This window comes from Microtus pennsylvanicus, chromosome 5 (genome assembly GCF_037038515.1).
Source record: "Microtus pennsylvanicus isolate mMicPen1 chromosome 5, mMicPen1.hap1, whole genome shotgun sequence".
NCBI lineage: Eukaryota > Metazoa > Chordata > Mammalia > Rodentia > Cricetidae > Microtus > Microtus pennsylvanicus.
Genome location: NC_134583.1, coordinates 50,927,259 through 50,947,884, shown reverse-complemented (window position 1 = coordinate 50,947,884; position 20,626 = coordinate 50,927,259). Strand labels below are relative to the sequence as shown.

Here is a 20,626-nt window from a genome sequence, read left to right as displayed (position 1 = left end):
AGCGCCTGTGGTCAGGGGCAAGGGTGTGGCATGAGGGCTTCGCTCAGGTGTGACACGTATGACGAGGCGTGGATGAGATCACCAGAGAAATCAGACAGATTCGACAAAAATCACAGGGGAAAATCCAAGGGAACATCAGAACGTAAGGTGTGGCTTAAAGAAAGAACCCTGGCAGATCTCTGGGAGTTTGAGCCCAGCCTGGTCTACATAGTGACCCCCCTCCCCCAAAATTTAAAAATTTAGTCTCAAAACAGTTTTTGAAAGAAGGAATAAGAAGCCATGTAAGAGGCTAAGAAAGTGTAGCCAGAAAGGTCCGATTCTTCCTAGCACCCTGAAGGCCCACACTCCTGTTGGGTTGTTGGCTTGCTTTGGCTGTTGGCTTGTTTTCTTATTTTGTTTCATCTTGCTCTGAAATCCTTTATCATCTGGTCCCTAATCTGTTGGGGAGCCACAGCAGGAAACACAGGCTGGGGTCTGTGCCGTCAGCCTTTCCGTGTGGCATCAGACCGACAGACCACTGGCTACCACACCCTCTCTTCCCCTGGTCTTTCTGGGGCCGTCAGGATTATTCAGTTTCCTGTCCTTGGTTCAGCTCCTGCTTTCTGAAGTGGCACTTTGACTTCATCGCAGGCTTCTGTTACATCCTCTTCTCATAGAGCTGAATGCTCCCTTCAGAACTCAATTTGAAGAGCCGAGGGTATCACTCGGCTCTTACACCTGGGGTTCAAAAAAGCCTGGGTTTGGTCCCCAGTGCCATGTATACCAGGCATGGTGGCACATGCCTGTCATCCAGCACTCAGGAGGTGAAGGTAGGAAGACAGTCAGAGGCCACTCGGCACAGTAAGTTTGTGTTGTGGAATGTTATTTTAAGATGTGTTACATTTGTTTGTGCTGTGGAACATTTGTTTAATGATGCAAAGATGTGTTGCATTCTTTTATACTGCATTTGTTTAACTCTGTGGAGCTGTGATTCTTTGCCTGTCTAAAACATCTGATTGGTCTAATAAAGAACTTAAAGGCCAATTGCAAAGCAGGAAAAAGGATAGGCAAGGCTGGCAGGCAGAGAGAATGAATAGAAAAAGAGGCAAAAAAAGAGATTGAGGAGAAAGAGGAGGATTGGACTTAAGGCCTGCTTTTAAGAGAGAGAGAGAGAGAGAGAGAGAGAGAGAGAGAGAGAGAGAGAGAGAGAAGGAGGAGGAGGAGGAGGAGGACGAGGACGAGGACAAGGACGAGGACGAGGACAAGGAGGAAAAAGAGGAGGAGGACGAGGAGGACGAGGACGAGGACGAGGAGGAAAAAGAGGAGGAGGAGGAGGAGGAGAAGGAAAAAGAGGAGGAGGAGGAGGAGGAGGAGGAGGAAGAAGAAGAGGAGGAGAAGGGAGATTCCAGGGGCTAGCCACCCAGCTACACAACAAGCCACAGAGAAAGAAGAAAGGTATACAGAAATAGAGAAAGATAAAAGCCCGGAGGCAAAAGATAGATGGGATAATTTAAATTAAGAAAAGCTACCTAGGCCAGGTGGTGGTGGTGTATGCCTTTAATGCCAGCACTCGGGAGGCAGAGACAGGTCCATCTCTGTCAGTTCGAGGACAGCCTGGTCTACAATAGTGAGTTCTAGGACAGGCCCCAAAGCTAAAGAGAAACCCTGTCTCAAAAAAAAATTGTTTTGATGTAAAAGTTGGGAACAAAGTATTTGACATATTTGTTTTTACAAGAAGTTAATGCTGAAAGGTGGGAAAGAAATGTTTGCTTTTGAAGTATGGCCTGAGTTATTCAACTATTCAAAAACAAAAAAATCAAAAAAAAAAAGAAAAGAAAAAAAGAAAGAAATGAAAAAGAAAACTAGCTAGAAGCATGCCAAGCTAAGGCCTGGCATTCTTAAGTAAGAACAAGACTCCATGTGTGACTTATTTGTGAGCTGAGTGGAGGGCCCCAAAAGAACAAGGAGTAAAACATAATCAGCAACAAGTTTGAGGCCAGTTTGAGCTGCACGAGAACCTGTCCCCAAAACAAAACAAAACCACCCCACAATGAAATATGGTGAGGTGAGGTGGCGAGGGGAATCCTAGCTCTGTTATGTCACCTGGAGATGGGTGAGGAAAGTTCGATGAGGCCTAAGGGTGGAACCCTCAGCCATTGGGATGTTTTAAAGAAGAGACACGAACTGGCAGGTTCTGTCCCCTCATATCATGCCCTGCAACCCCTAGAAAGTCTACAGAGTCCCCACCAGCAGGAAGGACGTCTCAAGAGGCGGCCGTCCACTCTTGAACTTCCCAACCTTCGGAACCTCGAGGCAAATAAATCTCTCGTCTTTATGTAACATCTGATCTGTAGTATTCAGTGTAGCAAAGAAAGGGGACCAAGAGGACCCCCGGTGAAGGTCGTGGAAACTGGATCTTTGCTGTCTGTCCAGTCCCTGCCAGGAGTTTGGGGGACTGGAAGATACTGGCTATTGCCAGGGAAGTTCAGCAACCAAGTAAAGGCAATTGTCAGCTCCAATTCGGTTTGTGTTGTTGTTGTTGAGACAGGGTCTCCGTAAGTACCGCGTAACCCAGGCACCAGCCTTGAACTCAGCCCAGGCTGAATTTAGCCCAGGCGCTTATGTCAAACTCGCAGCCATCCTCCTGTGTCCGCCTTCCAAGTGCAGATTACAGCGTGCCACTGGGCCTCGTTTTGATTTATTTTATTTTTAGACAGGGTCTTGGTATGTAGCTCTGGCTGGTCTAGACTAGTCATAGACCAGGATAGCCTCAAACTTGCTCTACCGTGTGTAAAGCTACAGTCGGTGTGACCCGCCACACCCGCTCAGACATTTCTCAGCACCCTTCCTGACTTTCTCTTCCTCCGAGCTGTGCTTCAGCCAGTCTCGTTTTCTTTCCCTCTCACTGCATGGGTTGTTTGTAGGTTTTGCTTCTGTTGAGGTAAAAGCCTTCCCAGTCTCAGGCTTGCAATCCTCCTGCCTCTGTCCTCCAGATGTTGGGATGTCTCACCACAGCTGGCTTCAAAAGCCTTGGCGTCCTACTGCTGTTTGCTTGCTTGTTTTGAGGTGTAAGGAGCACAAAATCTAGCTGGTGGGTGAGCAAGTCCATTCTAGAGCAAGAGCAAATACACACTGTGGACGCACTGCTTCTTCTTTCAAAGATTTCCTTTTTATTGTTTTCACTTGCTGGTATGTGTTTGTGTGGAAATGTGCACACAAGTACAGGTGTCTGCAGCAGCCAGAGGTGTTGGATTCCCCTGGAGCTCGTGGTACGAGAGGGTGTGATCCTCCCAGCGTGGGTGCCCAGTGTGGATGCTGGGAACGAGTCAAATCTCTGAAACTGCTGTGTGTGCTCCTAGCCGCTGAGCCATCTCTCCTGCCCCTGCTTTTTCTTTCAAAGCCGCTGATTTACATGAAAACCTCATTTTTATCCAGGTCTATTATTTCAGTTCTAATATAGAATTGTAGGTAATTTCTGTTGAATGCTTAGTGCTAAGCCTTCCTCAAGTCTATTACTGTAACCTCTTCTTCTGGGTTCTTATTTGAATCATCTAGCATCTTTCAGAGCTCACCTCATCGATGCAAATTTGTTTGCTTTCATTTCTGGTCCAATTTAGTCTTCAACTGTAAGACAGATTTTCCAGTTAGCTGCACACGTGTCTACCTGGCTATTTGTGATCTGTGTTCTGCATCAGTGCTAAGCCTTTTCTGGAAGTCTCTAAGTATGAAATTAGTGAATAGTTTAATATTATAATAAAAATCAAACTTGATTAGGAAACTGATATCATGAGCTGCTACTGAGTCGAGACATGGATGTATATTTTTGGCTGTGAGCCCAGCCTTTAACGGCTGAGCCATCTCTCCAGCCCTAGGTGTGGACATATAAGAGTCTGCATGGTGGCTGGGGAGGATCTCAGTAAAGTTGCCTTTACCAAGCAAGATAAGGTTACAGTAATAGATTTGAGGAAAGGTTAAAACTTTCAGTAAAAATTACTTACAATTTTATATTGAAATTGAAATACCAGAGTTGAATAAAAAATGAAGTTTTAATATAAATCAGTGGCTTTGATTTGAACTAAATTTGAACCTCAGTGTTACATAAAACCCAAGCATGGTGGTTCACACTGGCAGTCCCAGCATTTGGGAGACTGAGGCAAAAGAATAGAAAATTTAGTCATAGGGAGCTAGGGAAATGACTCAGAGGCAAATAGCTGTTGCTGCTCTTGCAGACGGACCTGTGTTAGACTCCCAGCTCCCATATGGTAGCTCGTGACCACTCAATACTTCAGTTCCAGGAGGTACAATGCCCTCTTCTGACATTCTCAGACACCAGGCAATACACAGTACGCCTACATACATGTAGGCAAAACATTTATACAAATAAAATAAATAGGTCTTTTGAAAATATTTTTGAAGTCTGTCGTAGGTTGGCAAGATGGCCCAGCAGGTAAAGGTACTTGCTGCTAAGCCCGACAACCTAAGTTCAACCCCCCAAGATGCACACGGTAGAGGGAGAGAGAGCTCCTGCAACTTGTCCTGTGACCTCTACACGCATGTTGTGGCTCACACAAACACACATAATGTTAGCATTCTAATTTAAAGACAGTAATTGCAGCCAGGAGGTGGTGGCACACACGTTTAATCCCAGCGCTCAGGAGGCAGAGGCAGATGGATCTCCCTGTGTTTGAGGCCAGCCTGGTCTACAGAGTGAAACTGAAAACTGACTCAACAAGAGGGTGCTGGAAACGTCGCCAACTACTCTATGCTAATGAAGTCAAGCTTAGTGGAGGAGAATCTACAACCTCTAATTTACTAAACCAGCATAATTCTTAATAATCTATAAACATTTGTACTTACACCGCATCAAGGAAACTCCTCTTTAAAGCAGAGATCACTACAGAAAATCACAACCAATCAAAAGGCAGAACTGTGGAGCCGATCCCAATGGATACTTCTACAAAACATTCCCACACCTAGGGCTCATGCATCGTCTTGGAAGAGGGAGCAGAAAGACTGTAAAAGTCAGAGAATCCAAGAGTTTGCTGTGAGATGTGTCTTCCAGTATATGGAAGCCACGCCAATAGTCTCACCAACATGACTGCCAAACATGAGCTGAACAGGGACATCAACCGACATGCCAACACAGATAGGGAAAAGTCCCATGAGACCTCAGCCGTACATGAAGAACTACACGCAGCTGAATAAAGCTGGGGGCTGAAGGGGCCGTCCTCCCCAGAGAAAGCACTCAAATGATTGTCCCATGTCCCATGGTCGACCTTGAAAACAGACGTGCAAATAACACTACACAGACTGAGTGGGTTATATTTAGAAATATGTGTATGTATACATGCGTCCATGCATTCAGTAACAATGAGAAAAGAGACCATGAATTTGAAAAAGAGCAAGAAGAGACATATGGGAGGGTCTGGAGGAAGGAAAAGAAGGGTGCTGTAATTAAACTATAATCTCAAAAATAATTTTTTAAAATGTAGAAAAAGATTTAAAAGACAAATTGACACTTAAAAATTAGAAAAAAAAACATAGGGGGCTGGAGAAATGGATCAGCAGTTAAGAGCACTGGCTGCTCTTCCAGAGGACCCAGGTTCAATTCCTAGCACCCACATGGCTGCTCACAACTGTCTGTAACTCCAGTTCCAGGGGATCTGACACACTCACACCAATGCTCATAAAATAAAATTGAATAAACTTTTAAAATATCTTTAAAACCATATATATATATATATATGAAACTTAAAAAAAAACTAACCGTGGTGACAGTTGCGTTATGATCAGTGTACACGAGGTTTAAGGTACACTCTAACCTTTGTTTTGCTTTAGATGGACTCTCAGTATGTAGCCCTCGCTGATCTCAAACTTACTAAGTGGCTGAGGGTGACTTTGAACTTTCCTATCTCGAAATTTTTTATTATTTTGTTTGTTTTTGTTTTTTGTTTGTTTGCTTGCTTGGTTTTGGTTTTTTGAAATTGGGTTTCTCTGTGTAGTCCTGGCTGTCCTGGAACTTGCTCTGTAGACCAGGCTGGCCTGGAACTCAGAGATCTGCCTGCCTCTGCCTCCTAAGTGCTGGAATTAACGGAGTGTGCCACCTGGCTAAATGTTTACTATTATTAATGTACGTGTGCATGAGTGAGTGTGTGAGTGTGGGTACCAGGGCAATGTGTGAAGCTCAGAGAACAACTTGATGGAGTCCTTTCTCTCTCTCTTTGCGTGGGCTCTGGGGATTGAACTCAGGTCGCCCGGCCTGTTCAGCAAGCCTCTTTACTTTTATCCCGTGAATCACTTCAAGAGCCCTTACCTTAAACTTCAGACCCTCTTTGAGGTGTCGGGATCACAGGCCTGTGCTGCCATGTCTGGAAAGGTACATTCGTTAGTAAAAGGATGTGTTTTATAATACACGAATTTCACCTCCATAAAAAAGTGATGAGGGGAAAAAAGGCAGAAGGTCAGGTGTGGTGGGGCACACCGGTGACCCCAGCACGAAGAGGAAAGAGAGTCAAGTTCAGTGAGTTTGTACAGGACGTTTGTGATTGTCTCAGCGCTCGCTCCTGCTCCTTACCTGCGGCTGATGTAGGGTGGGCAGGACAGTCCGAGCTGATGAGATGGGAGCAAAGGTCAGGAGCTTTCCAACGACTTTTCTATAGGCTCCCCGGGAAGGGAACAAGACTCACACTTTGTCCTCTGAATTGTTGTATCTGATATGGGGATGGTACTGAAGCAGCCACATCTCGTGGCCTGAACGTGACACTCTTAGGAGGGCGGAGCCAGGAGATAGCGGCCTGAGCTGAGCCCTCTGTGGAGTTCCTCTACCCTCTGGACTTTGGGTGTGCGAGATGATACGCTCCCAAATTATTTCGTGTCTTCCCTGATCAGGATCTTTTACTTCATCCAAGTTTATAGCTTATAATAGGAACTTAAATGAAGAAGTGAGGGTGGTTTGTTTTCCAAGACGGGCTCACGTAGCCTCCGCGAACCTCTAACTCAATAAGCATCGAGCGTGCCCTTGAATTTCTGATCCACAACCTCCCAAGAGCCAGAATCCCAGGACTGTGTCTTCACGGTGTGAGTGGGGCCAGGAGCCCCACCATGAGCCTTGTGCAGACTAAGCAAGCACTTATCAGTTGAGCTATATTCCCAGCCCAGAACCATGATTTAAGTGTTTTATTTTCTAAATTCTGTATACAAAGCGTGTGAATTTGATGGGTTGAGCATTAGTCCAACTGGAACTTGAGCATGTCTCTTTGCCCACCCAGAACCCAGAACCACCATGGAGTTTAAAGAACCTGGAAACAGAATTGGATATGTAATCCTGAGGGTTGGAATTATAGATGTGGGCCACCAGGCCTGGTTTACACTGCGCTGGGAGTTAGAGGCTCTGTACACTCTAGGCAAACACTCGACCAACTGAGCCACGTCCTCAGCCCATCAGTTAAGCTTTAAAAATAAAAACATAATGCTGTAGATCCAAGCAAAATGCAGCTAGGCTCTCTGCGGCCTCCATTTAGCCTCAGGTTTATAGCGGGAAAACTTCAAAGCGGACGTGGGAAAGCCAAAGTTCTGTCCTGTGCATCCAGGTAGAGCAATCCCCTCCAGCAGGGCTTCTCAGACACTGGTTCCCAAGCCAAATGACTGAAAAGTCATGTTGTGTGATCTTCTTATTGTTGATTTTTGTTTGTTGGTTTTGTTTGTATAGGTTTTGTTTTGTTTTGGTGAGTTTTTTTTTTCCTAAATTTTTGTCATTGTTGTTTTGTTTTGTTTGGGTTTGGTTTGGTTTGGTTTGGTTTTCCAAAACAGGGTTTCTCTCTGTAACAACTCTGTCTGCCCTGGAACTTGCTTTGTAGACCAGGACAGCCTAGTACTCACAGAGATCCTGCCTGCCTCTGCCTCCCGAGTGCTAGAATTGAAGGTACGTGCCATCACACCTGGCATGTTGTGTTTTTTTATTTTGTTTTGTTTTGTTTTCAGTTTTTCAAGACAGGGTTTCTCTGTAGCTTTGGAGCTTGTCCTGGAACTAGCTCTTGTAGACCAGGCTGGTCTCGAACTCACAGAGATCCACCTGCCTCTGCCTTCCAAATGCTGGGATTAAAGGCATGTGCCACCACCACCTGGCTGTTTTTTTTTTAATTTTTCGTATTATGTGTGGATATATCTGTGTGTGCACACACCACATGTGTGCAAAAGCCTGTGGAGGTCAAAAGAGGGCCTCAGCACCTCCGAAACTGGATTTCCAGGTGCTTTTGGTAATCTCACGTGGGTGTTAGGATCTGGGCTCAGGTCCTCTATGAGAGCAGAAAGTACTCTTGACTTCTGGACCATTTCTACTTCCACAAAAGCTGTGTTCACACAAACACGGAAACAAGAAACACTAGATACAAATGTACACACAAGGAAAGGAAATGGCTTGTTACCTGAAGCTACTGATTTATTTTTCTGTGTACGTGTATTTTGTGTGCATGTACCACATGCATGCCTGGTGCCTGAAGAACGAAAAGAAGGTGTCAGGTCCCCTGCAACTGGAGCCACACTGGTTGTGAGTCACCATGTGGGTGCTGAGAATTCAACCCACGTCTTCTGGAAGATCAGCAAATGCTCTTTGTTTTTTGGTTGTTTGTTTATTTGTTTCTGTTTGTTTGGGGGGTTTTTTGGCTTTTCTTTTTTTTCTTTTCAAAATGTTAAGATTTTATTCACAAAGCTTTTCCTTGTTGTACAGAAAGTAAAAATGTTACTACAATTGCAGTGTAACCGGCAGCCAGGACAGTCAAGTCACCCATCACAGCTGTCACGATACAGCAAGTCTTACACGAAAACCTAACGATGTTTACACTTTTGTTGAGGCAGAAGTCCCCAGGCTTGGTGGCAGATTACCAAGGGGAGACGGAGGAAGGCGGAATATCTTCAGAACTATTCTTTGGCTCTTTGGGCGGGGCTACCAAACCCATGACAGCCCAACCAACACTCAACAGTTCTGGTTCTTGCAGATTGTTTCGGGTCTCAATCATCTTCTCCTTCATCATCTGTTTCCCTCTTTCTCTTTTCACCTTTCCCACTTTCTTCCTCCTCCTCATCCTCCTCTTCTTCATCTTCATCAACTTCTCCATCATGTCCAAATTCTTCTTCCTCCCCACTGACTTCATCATCTTCTCCTTCTACATCCTCATCTTCATTCTCTTCTTCATCCTCCTCCTCCTCTTCTCCTTTTCATCTGCTTCTTTATCCACGCCATCAATCTCCACATCTGAGTCGGGGGCTTCCTGGTCCTCTGGGTCATAGCCGTCCAGATAGGACAGCTGGGGCAGGTGCTTGAAGACTCTCTCGGTAATCGTTCAGGTTAGTGACCTCACAGCCAACGAGATACAGGCTTTTCAATCCTATTTTTTCAAAGGTTCCAAGGTGCTGATATCTTTTAGCTTATTTCCACTTACGTTCAGATGTGTGCGGCTTGGAAGTTCTTCTGCTACTCTGTCCTGACCTCCAGAGATTCTATTATCGCTGGGCTCAAGCTTTTTCGGTATAGGTAGCACAGGGAGGTCTGAAAGTGAAAACAAGCCTACACTTATTAAACCAAGGAACTCTGGGCTCACAAATTCATCCGTTAACCCCTCGATTTTCCCATTTGCTTTGCAGTTATCCAGGGCAAGTTCTCGAACTGCTGCCGGGGTCCGGATCCTCAGCTCCAGGTGGATGGGTCCTCTTCTTCACGTCCATGTTTCCTTCGTGTTCCCACACACACATTTCAAACTTAACTTTCCACGGTGAGGGCAGAGTGGGAGAGGCGACCTGGCCTGCGTGACGAGAGCCTTCAGATGGAGGCGACTCGGTCCCGAGAGGCGGGCAAGCGGAGCCCTGGGAGCCAAGTTATTCACGGGAGCGAGAGAAACCATGGAAGGAAAAGGGGGCCTCCGGCCAAGGCCCCACACTCGTTTTTGTTGTTGTTGTTGTTGTTGTTTGCTTGCTTTGTTTTGGTTTGTTTTGGTTTTTGGAGATAGACTTTCTCTGTGTAAGAACCCTAGATATCCTGGAACTCGCTCTGTAGACCAGGCTGGCTTCGAATTCATAGAGATCCTCCTTTCTCTTCCTCCTGAGAACTGGGACTAAAGACGGGCGCCACCACCGCTTGGCTCAGCAAATGCTCTTAACCACTAAGATCTCTCTCCAGTCTCCACGGGACTATTTAGTGTCATCTGCTGAATTTTCACTTCAATCTTTGCCGCAGCCTAGTGGTATATATGGTCACCGATGAGCCATCAATGTGACTGGTCCTCCTGTACTATGGTGCTACCATCCTTGCCATCATAAGTTGGCAAAGTCATTCACCTGCAACTCAGAAAGGAGATAGCAGAGAACCAAGTAGACTGGTCCCAAAGGACCATGAACGAAAAGAAATGGGGGGTCTCTCGCAGCTTCCCAGCCTACCCCAGCACAGTGCTGGCCTCAACGGTTACCCAACAAAGACAGGAGTGAAGCCAAGGCCAGTGAAGGCCTCTGACTCAGAGAATGTGGCTCATTTTCATAGGTCTAAATGTCATGTTAAAAATAAATGGGCTGTGTGACGCGGCAGCAAGGACTTCTACTCGCTATTCAGAAGTCTTACCTCAGCTTGCAGATTGTGAAACTCTAGAGTCGGCTACAGCGAGGAAGTGGAGGCCACATTGATGCAGGACTTTGGCATGAGGGTAAACGTCTGATGTGCTGGTCAGATGCTATCACTGCGAGGCAGGAAAGGAAAACACATGTGATTGTCTGCTTCTGTCTGTCCATCACCTCCACTTACAAACGGCCAAGCTGCTCCCCGTCGTCCATACCCCATGGCATAGCACTGACAAACTCAACCGGGACGGCCCTGAACACCGTCAGCTGAACTGTTGAAACCCCAAACAACAAACCACTACATTCAAGACACAGCGGTGGCACACCTTTAATCCCAGGGATCAGGAGACAGAAGTGAGAGGATCTCTGTGAGTTCAAAATCAATTTGGTCTACGTAGTGAATTCCTGAGCCAGGGCTACATAGTGAAACCCTGTCTCGGAACAGAGACGAAAACAAAGACAAAAAAATCTTTACATTTTAAGATCAAATCTCTTGCTTTTTCTGTTTTGTTTTCATTTTTGGTTTTGGTTTTTCCTGGCAAGGTTTCTATGTGTAACACACAGCTCTGGCTGTCCTGGAAGTAGCACTGTAGACCAGGCTGGCCTCGAACTCACTGAGATCCCTGCCTCTGCCTCCCAAGTGTTGTTATTAAACATGTGCCATTTAAAGGGATTAAATTCCACTTGATTCAAGTTCAGCTTGAAGTATACATTGTTCACAGTAGAGCTGGGATTAGAACCCCTGTCTAATCCCTCCACAGCCTGGGCTCCTGAGAAGGATTCAGAGCAGAGAGCCTGTGTCTACCTACCGGAAGAGATCCAAGGGCCTCTGTGGGCCTGAGAAGCAAGACTGAGAGCTTGAGAGGGTACTGAAGACTCTGAGAAGCCCGTAAAGGGATGAAATGCCCACCGGGGAAATGCAAGCTGGACAGAGCCTTCCAGAAATGAGTGTGGAATGATTTGCCCTGTTCAGGCTGAGATGGTGGGGAACAGGAAGTCCTCTAAAGCAAGACTCGGAGCTGCCAAGAGTCAGACCTGCACTGCTGGGCTGCCCAGCTCAGATTTTCCTCCGAGGGCCCGGGACCCACTCACAATGCCTTGGGCTACTCTCATTCCCCTCCTCCCCCCCAGCAACAGTCTTTGTACAGGAGCTGCAGCATTGTCCCTAACATACTCTGCTGTAACAGGCTTCCTTGGACCCCAGCCCCCCCCAAATCATGACACCGAGACTTAGTATTAATTATGAATGCTCAGCCCTACTATATGCAAGTCCCATTAGCTCTTATAACTTAATTAAACCTGTTTCTCTTCGTCTACATTTTGCCGGGGCAGGGGTTACCTTTATTCATTCTATATGTCCTACACCATGGCAAGCTGACTGGCTGGCAGCCGCCTGCCTAGCCCAGGCATCCCCTCTCTTTCTCCCTTGTTCTCTCCTCCTCTCTCTAGCCTAGATTCCTCCTCCTATTTATTATCTCTGCCCACCAATCCTGCCTACCCCTCTACTACCTGGCTATTGGGCATTCAACTTAATATTAGACCAATCAGGTGCCTTAGGGAGGCAAGGTAAAACAGCAACAAATCTTAATATATTTAAACAAATGCAGCACAATGGTAACACGCCTTTACATAGTTAGAGTAACAGTCCACAGCATAAACAAATACAGCATATCTTTACTTACATAGCTAAAGTAACAGTCCACAGCATAAACAAATACAGCATATCTTTACTTCCATAGTTAAAGTAACAGTCCACAACATAAACAAATACAGCATATCTTTACTTCCATAGCTAAAGTAACAGTCCACAGCATAAACAAATACAGCATATCTTTACTTCCATAGTTAAAGTAACAGTCCACAACATAAACAAATACAGCATATCTTTACTTCCATAGCTAAAGTAACAGTCCACAGCATAAACAAATACAGCATATCTTTACTTACATAGTTAAAGTAACAGTCCACAGCATAAACAAATACAGCATATCTTTACTTCCATAGCTAAAGTAACAGTCCACAGCATAACAAATACAGCATATCTTTACTTCCATAGTTAAAGTAACAGTCCACAACATAAACAAATACAGCATATCTTTACTTCCATAGCTAAAGTAACAGTCCACAGCATAAACAAATACAGCATATCTTTACTTCCATAGCTAAAGTAACAGTCCACAGCATAAACAAATACAGCATATCTTTACTTCCATAGCTAAAGTAACAGTCCACAGCATAAACAAATACAGCATATCTTTACTTCCATAGCTAAAGTAACAGTCCACAGCATAAACAAATACAGCATATCTTTACTTACATAGTTAGAGTAACAGTCCACAGCATAAACAAATACAGCATATCTTTACTTCCATAGTTAAAGTAACAGTCCACAACATAAACAAATACAGCATATCTTTACTTCCATAGCTAAAGTAACAGTCCACAACATAAACAAATACAGCATATCTTTACTTCCATAGCTAAAGTAACAGTCCACAGCATAAACAAATACAGCATATCTTTACTTACATAGTTAGAGTAACAGTCCACAGCATAAACAAATACAGCATATCTTTACTTACATAGTTAAAGTAACAGTCCACAACATAAACAAATACAGCATATCTTTACTTCCATAGCTAAAGTAACAGTCCACAGCATAAACAAATACAGCATATCTTTACTTCCATAGTTAAAGTAACAGTCCACAGCATAACAAATACAGCATATCTTTACTTACATAGTTAAAGTAACAGTCCACAGCATAAACAAATACAGCATATCTTTACTTCCATAGCTAAAGTAACAGTCCACAGCATAAACAAATACAGCATATCTTTACTTCCATAGTTAAAGTAACAGTCCACAACATTCTGCAGTTTAATTAGATGCTTATTTCCTTGGGATACCAAGAAACTTGAAACTTTCCTCTACTTAAAGAAAAATGGGGCGAGAAAGAAGACTCAGCAGGTAAAGGCACCTTCCACCAAACCTGACAACCCAACTTCAATTCCCGGGACCCACTTGGTACAAAGAGAGAACTAGCTCCCCACAAATTGTCCTCTGACTGTGTGCATGCACTGTGGCATCCCATACTCACATACATAAGTAAGTAAATAAGATCAAAAGATGAGAGACAAATGTCATTATTTTATTTTATTTTATTTATTTATTTATTTATTTTGGTTTTTCGAGACAGGGTTTTGCTGTAGTTTTAGAGCCTGTCCTGGAACTAGCTCTTATAGACCAGGCTGGCCTCGAACTCACAGAGATCCGCCTGTCTCTGCCTCCCAAGTGCTAGAATTAAAGGCATGTTTCAGGACAGGCTCCAATGCTGCGCAGAGAAAGAAAGAAAGAAAGAAAGAAAGAAAGAAAGAAAGAAAGAAAGAAAGAAAGAAAGAAAGAAAGAAAGAGGGGAGGGAGGGAAATGAAGGAAGGAAGAGAAAGGAAGGAGAAAAAGAAAAAAAGCTGGGGCTGTAGAGATGGCTCAGAGATGAGTATTAGCTGCTCTTCCCCAGGAGCCAGGTTCAAGTCCCAGCACCCACATGGCAGCTAACAACTGTCTATAACTCCAGTTCCAGGGGTTCTGACACCCTCACACAGACACACATGCAGGCACACCAATACACATAAAATAAGTAAGTAAATAAAAAATAAATACATGGATGGATGGATAGATAGATAGATAGATAGATAGATAGATAGATAGATAGATAGATATGATACAGCTGAAGCAGTAGCACAAGCCAGCATGCCCTACCAGAAGATAGGTGGTGGAGACTAAATCCCAAAGAGCTGGCGGACCAGCTGGCTTGGTGGCTGCAATAATGAACAAGAAACACTGTCTCAAGCAAAACAGAAACAACACTTGAAATTGTCCTCTGATCTCTACACTCAGGTCTATCCCCTTTCTCTCCCACACATATAAAATACACATACAATACATATCACACACACACAGGCAAGTTAGAGAACATTGAGAAAGACCCACATAGCCCTCTGACTTCCACATGAACTCAAAAACTTGCGTGCCCATGCATGCAAAAGAAAGAGTAAGTGAAAACTGGCGGGTTGGTATATTATAAACCAAATCACGAGACCGGCCTTCCTCCTTCCCTCTCCCTCCCTCTCCGTCTCTCTCCCTTCCTTTTCAGGAAGGAGCCCTGCCACAAAGCCACACCCCCAGCCCATGGCCTTTCTACTTAACAGCTAAGATTGAAAAGATAAGCTTCCATAATTGCCAAATCAGCCAAAGATGGTCCCCGCCCTCTGGCATCAGGGCTACAGGAGTACTGTTTCAAAACAGAATCCTTTCATTCCCTCAAAAAACTTACTCTACACTCCAGTTACAACATCACACCTTCCATGTTCAGTTAGAGATGAGGGCCAACAGGAACCTGAGGCTGGAGGACGGTAAGTCTGACACCATCCTGAGCTACCAGACAAAAATCTTTCTTTTTTTTTTTTTTTGGTTTTTTTGTTTTTGTTTTTTTTTTTTTTTTTTTTTTGGTTTTTCGAGACAGGGTTTCTCTGTGGCTTTGGAGCCTGTCCTGGAACTAGCTCTGTAGACCAGGCTGGTCTCGAACTCACAGAGATCCGCCTGCCTCTGCCTCCCGAGTGCGGGGATTAAAGGCGTGTGCCACCATCGCCCGGCAAGAATCTTTCTTTTTAAAAACAACAGAAACACGAGGCTGGGTTTGAAAAGTTTGATTGAGACAGATCTGATTGCCTTAATTAAGCTCAAAACTTTCTGTAAAGTTGACCTTGCAGGGAAGCCACAGGCCTGCGCTGTGAGGGAGTAACTAAGGGAAGTTAAGTCCTTTAGGCTAATCTTAAAGTGGGCAGGAAGAGCAGAATGAACCAGAGAGCAAATAAACAAGCAGCCAGAGGGCTTTTCAATTTGTAAATGGCCAAAGCCTACTCCAGTCAAGAAATCGATACACACAGAAACGTCTGAAATAGTTAATTTGCCCCACCCTTGGGGGCAGGAGGAACCAGAGCTGACAGTTATCTAGTACTCTCAGGAAAGCTTAAAGTTCAACCAGGCTTTCTGAGACTTTGGCTTGAGGATTAACAGAACTCTGGAGAAATGCTTTCAGTTTTAAATGTGGTCAGTTACTTTGTAACCCCTTATTAAGCACCTTCTGTTTTCTAGGGCTTGCCTTACAAGTGGTGGAACATCCCGAAGACAACTTGGTATACAGTCTGCTCTCTAGTGGCATGAGGTGCTATAGGGACACAAGGCTCTACACCAGAGGGAGAGAGCTGGGGCAGCAGCTGCTGTATCAGTAGCAAATTGGAGAACCATTCTGGGAAAAACTATTGCTTCCTAACCAAAATAATGTTATCTACAGCTGGGTGGAGACGTGCCTGAACTAAAGTACAGTTGGGCGGGGTCAATCACCTGGCCAAGGGGAGCTCACCTTAAACTGTTAGAGGTGGAAGGAGTAGGGGGGGGAGGGGAGGGAGAGGGAACTGTGGCTGGTATGTAAAATGAATAAAACATTTAAAATAAAGAAAGGAGCTGAATAACTAGCCCACTATAGAGACAATGTCGTTTTCTTTCCCAGAATCCACCATCCTTACCTTTTCCAGTAACTTACAGAGCTCAGTTATGCTTCTTAAAACAAAACGCAGCTTTTACTTTTTGCCTTTCTGTCCCTTTTCTTCGTCTTCTTTTATTTTTATTTGTGTTGTTTGTGTTTTGAGACAGAGTTTCTCTTTGTAACAACCCTGGCTGTCCAGTCATTCAATTTGTACACCAGGCTAGCCTACAGAATCTGCTTGTCTCCACCTCCCAAGTGTTGGGATCAAAGGCATGTGCCACCTCTGCCTGGCTTTTCAGTCCCTTTTCTAAGCGAGGTTTCTGTGACACTTCAGGATTTACTTCTCTGAAGCGCCCCTCCCCACCAGATAGCTGCTTATCTGACCATCTGTCTGTCCTCCACAGCAGCTTAACTCAAATAGCATAGCTTTTTCTCTCTGCTCCATCTTCCTCCTCAAGGCATCTGCCAGGATTTATAGCTGCCTGGCCTGTAATCTTTCTTTTATTTAAATTTTTTTATTTATTTTTATTTTATTATTTATTTATTTTTGCCTGTAATCTTTCTTTAGCCTCTAAGAAAACTGCCCTTGAGCTTCTGTTAGGGTCTGTCCAGGAATGTTTTATTAATGAGGTTAAGAACGCCAAGGAACGACCCAGTCTTCCTAGAAAACGGCACACGAACTCTGTGACTCTACATAGGCGGGGAAAGTGAAGAGCTGGGGGACTGCAGGGCTGGCTCAGTAGCTAAGAGCACTTGTTCTTGTAGAAGACCCAGGTTTGACTCCCAGCTCCCACAAAGCAATGGTCCCGAACTCCAATGCCATGGGCCCCAGCGCCCTCTTCTGACCGCCACAAACACCAGACACACATGTGGTGCAGAGATACACGTGCCCATGGACACTCATATACATAAAATAAATGAATGTGAAAAAATAAATAAATAAAAACAACTCAAAAAGAGCTGCGTTGAGGGACATGGCTCAGTTGCTAGAACAAAAGCGCCAAGCCCCATAGCGGATCTTCAGCGCCAAAATTACCTGGTGCAAGTGAGAAGGAAACGTGGAACACGCAACAAACCTGCTTAAGAGTTTATTGGGGGGGGAGGGGGGATGCAGGCCTGGTGAGGTCGGTGTGCAGAGAGAGGGGGAGAGAGAGAGAGAGAGAGAGAGAGAGAGAGAGAGAGAGAGAGAGAGCGCTGAAGATGGTGCCATCCAGCTTTTAAGGGCTACCTAGCACATGTGCACAGGGGGATGATGTGGTTACATCATACAGATGACAGAGCTCATGCATGCATGCAAGGGCTCACACAGCTGCATCATACAGAGGTGATAAACCATGCCACAAGTGGGTCATGCCTGAGGGCTTGTCCGCACATGCGTGGCCCTGGAACCCAGAAGTGTTAGCCATATTGTGGCTGAAATTATAACATTATTATAAAAAATTTGGGGAGTTTGGGGTCTTTAATGGGTGGGAATGGTGCATCGTCAGGCCTCTCGTGACTGCTTCCTGCTGATTTTGTGGGTGTAGTCAGGTCTCTCGAGACTGCTTTTTGCTGATTTTGTGGGCGTCAGAGAATTGACCATGTCCTGGGGTGGCTGATTGCTTGTGTGTTTTTTCCAGGCTCTGTGGAACTGGCTGGCTGGCGGCTTGAACCTCGCAAGATGCGGGAAAGACAGAAAATTATGTCTGGAAAAAAATTTGAGATCCTGGTGATTAAGGGAGGAGAGTCCCAAGGCGGAAGATAGCAGGGGGCTTTTGGGGGGTAGAGGAGGGAATTTCCCAGGGGTTCCCAAGACCAGGAATGATAAGGGAAGAATTGAATGATACTTACTCTGGGTGAGTCTGGTCTGTTTAGATAGGTCCAATTGGCTCCCTGGAGCTTATGAAAAAATGTTTGGAAAAAAAATTCTAGACATATTAAAAGCTTATGATTACGATGGTATAGTGTTAGAATAGAATACAGTGGGGAGAGGGGAGGGAAAATAAAGGGTAATCATCAGAAAGGGGAATTATTGGACCTCTCAATGTTTTGCCTGAAGCAAATCTTCAGGCACTTGCTCTCTTTAGCATCATGGTATTATTACCTTAGCATCCAGGAGACACTGCTGCAGTCAGTGATAAACCTGTTATGGTTTTTTTGGTTTTTTTGTTTGTTTGTTTGGTTGGTTTTTGGTTTTTCGAGACAGGGTTTTGCTGTAGTTTTAGAGCCTGTCCTGGAACTAGCTCTTATAGACCAGGCGGACCTCAAACTCACAGAGATCCACCTGCTTCTGCCTCCCCAGTGCTGGGATTAAAGGCGTGCGCCACCACCTCCTGGCAAACCTGTTATGTTAAAGTCTGTTGTGAATGTCCTCAAACTTGTTATTGTTTCTTACCACCTGGGCTTTTGGCAATCCTTGTACCTCTAGCTCTGTGTTTAATGATGGTCCCTGTGATAACAGCTGAGTGGTTAACTGGAAATTTAAGTATGACATTGGAGATATAGAGAAGTTGGTAAAGCAGATAGGAAAAAGAGGAAGAAGAAGAGTATATGGAGGTTTTGCCACAGGAGAGTTGAGTAAGGATGAGACTTTCATTTTTCTGGAACTGGAGAAAAAGTGGGTGATCTTGATGTCCTCTGGAACTTAAGGGAGCAGGGCCCTGTTTGAGTTACTGTATAGGAGGGATTATCTTGAGCTGGAAGAGTAAAAGGTTTAAAGTAAGACAGGTAGATCCGATGAGAGAGTCCCTTGAGCCTGGAACCTGTGGGAGTTACAAGAATTACTTTAAAGGGGCCCTGCCATTTAGGGGTGAGGGGCATTGATCTGGGAGAGAGAATGGTACCTGATCTCCTATTTTAAATGCCAGAGGGTATGAATTGGCACATGATTGAGGTAATGAGTGCTTGGAAAAATCCCATAATAGGGAGCAAAGATGGGATAACAGCGGAGTAAGCAGGTGATCAGGAAAGGGAGAGGTTTTAGGTGAGAGGCTGGGGGTTAAAATCTGCCGCCCATACATGAGTCCAAAGGACAAGATGGAAAGGGGGCTTTTGGGGAGAGCCCTAAGCTTAAGAAGAGCCAGAGACAAAAGTTTTACCCAGTCAAGGTGAAGCTCCTGTAACATCTTAACAAGAACATTTTTAAAGGACTGGTTAGTTCGTTCTACCTTCCCTGAAGACTGATGATGGTATGGGATATGAAAATGCCAGGGAATGTTAAGAGCCTTAGATAAAGTTTGAGAGATCTTGGAGGTAAACTCTGGGCCATTATCCGACTGAAGAGAGGTTGGAATTCCAAGCCAGGGATGATTTCTCTGAGAAGAACATCAGAAACTGTCTGGGTCCTCTTGTTAGTGGTGGAGAATGCTTCAATCCACCCAGACATTGTGTCAACCAAGACCAGGAGATATTTAACTCTTCTGACTGAGGGCATATGAGTAAAATACAGCTGCCAGTCAGTTCCTGGAAGGGAGCCCCTGGCCTGGTTGGTAGGGAAAGGGAAGCTATGGTATTTGGTCTTGGGGTCTGACTTTTGAGAGATCTGACAGGAGGTAGTGATAGCTTTTAAGAATTCTAAGTCCTCAGGGGTGGATTAGAGGTGAGCCTTGACAAAATGAAACAGAGCTTTGTTATTAGGATGAAAGAGCTGATGTAGGTAGGACAGAATTTGCTGGGTGTCAGGGGGTGTCTGTGTGAATGTGGGCTGTACTGTATGAACCTCCTGAGGTGATTGAGGTAGGTTTGGGCTCTGGAATGCTGCTGTTCTAGCTGCTTGGTCAGCCCGGTTATTTCTCTTGAAAATAATAGAACTGTCGGTTTGACGAGACCGACAGCGAATAATTCCTATATCTTTGGGGAGAGGGGAGGCTTTTAACAAGTCCATAATGTAACCTGAGTTATTTATGGATCCTCCTTTCATAATAAGACGCCCACGCTCCTTCCAGATAGCTGCGTGGGACAGGAGGATATGAAAGGCATATTTGGAGTCTGGGTAAACATTTAAAGATTGTCCCTTTGCTAACTGGAAGACATGGGTAAGGGCTATTAACTCAGTCTGCTGATTAGTGGTATGAACAGGGAGTGCCTGTGCCTCCACCACCCCAGTATCTGACACTATGGCATAGCCTGCTCTATGGGTCTCTTCACATAAAAAGGAGCTGCCATCTGTGTACCAGGTATAGGTGACCTGGGACAGTTTGCCCTCCTGTATATGTGAGGGGTAGGGCAGTAGATCCTCTGAGGTTTCTATGCAGGAATGAGATGGGGAATAATTAATGTTGGGTTGAGGTAGAGATTTGAGATATTAAGGGGTGGGCAGTGTTGGAAAGTGAGTGTGGCATCTTCTACCAGTGCCACCTGGAGGGAAAGGACTTGGAAAAGGGGTCAGGTTTGTAAGCCTTGTAAGTTAAGAGATGGGACAGACTGTGGTGGGAGAAGACAGTGGTTAGTGACCCAAAGGTTAGTTTCTTTGACTCAGGAATAAAAAGCTCAGTGGCCGCTAAAGCACGTATGTAGGGTGC

General features: G+C 44.9%; 1 pseudogene; it reads right to left on the bottom strand.

Moving 5' to 3' along the window:
* Window positions 1–8,941: 8,941 nt before the first annotated feature.
* LOC142851319 (uncharacterized) overlaps window positions 8,942–20,626 on the bottom strand; it is a 31,773-nt pseudogene continuing 20,088 nt past the window's right edge.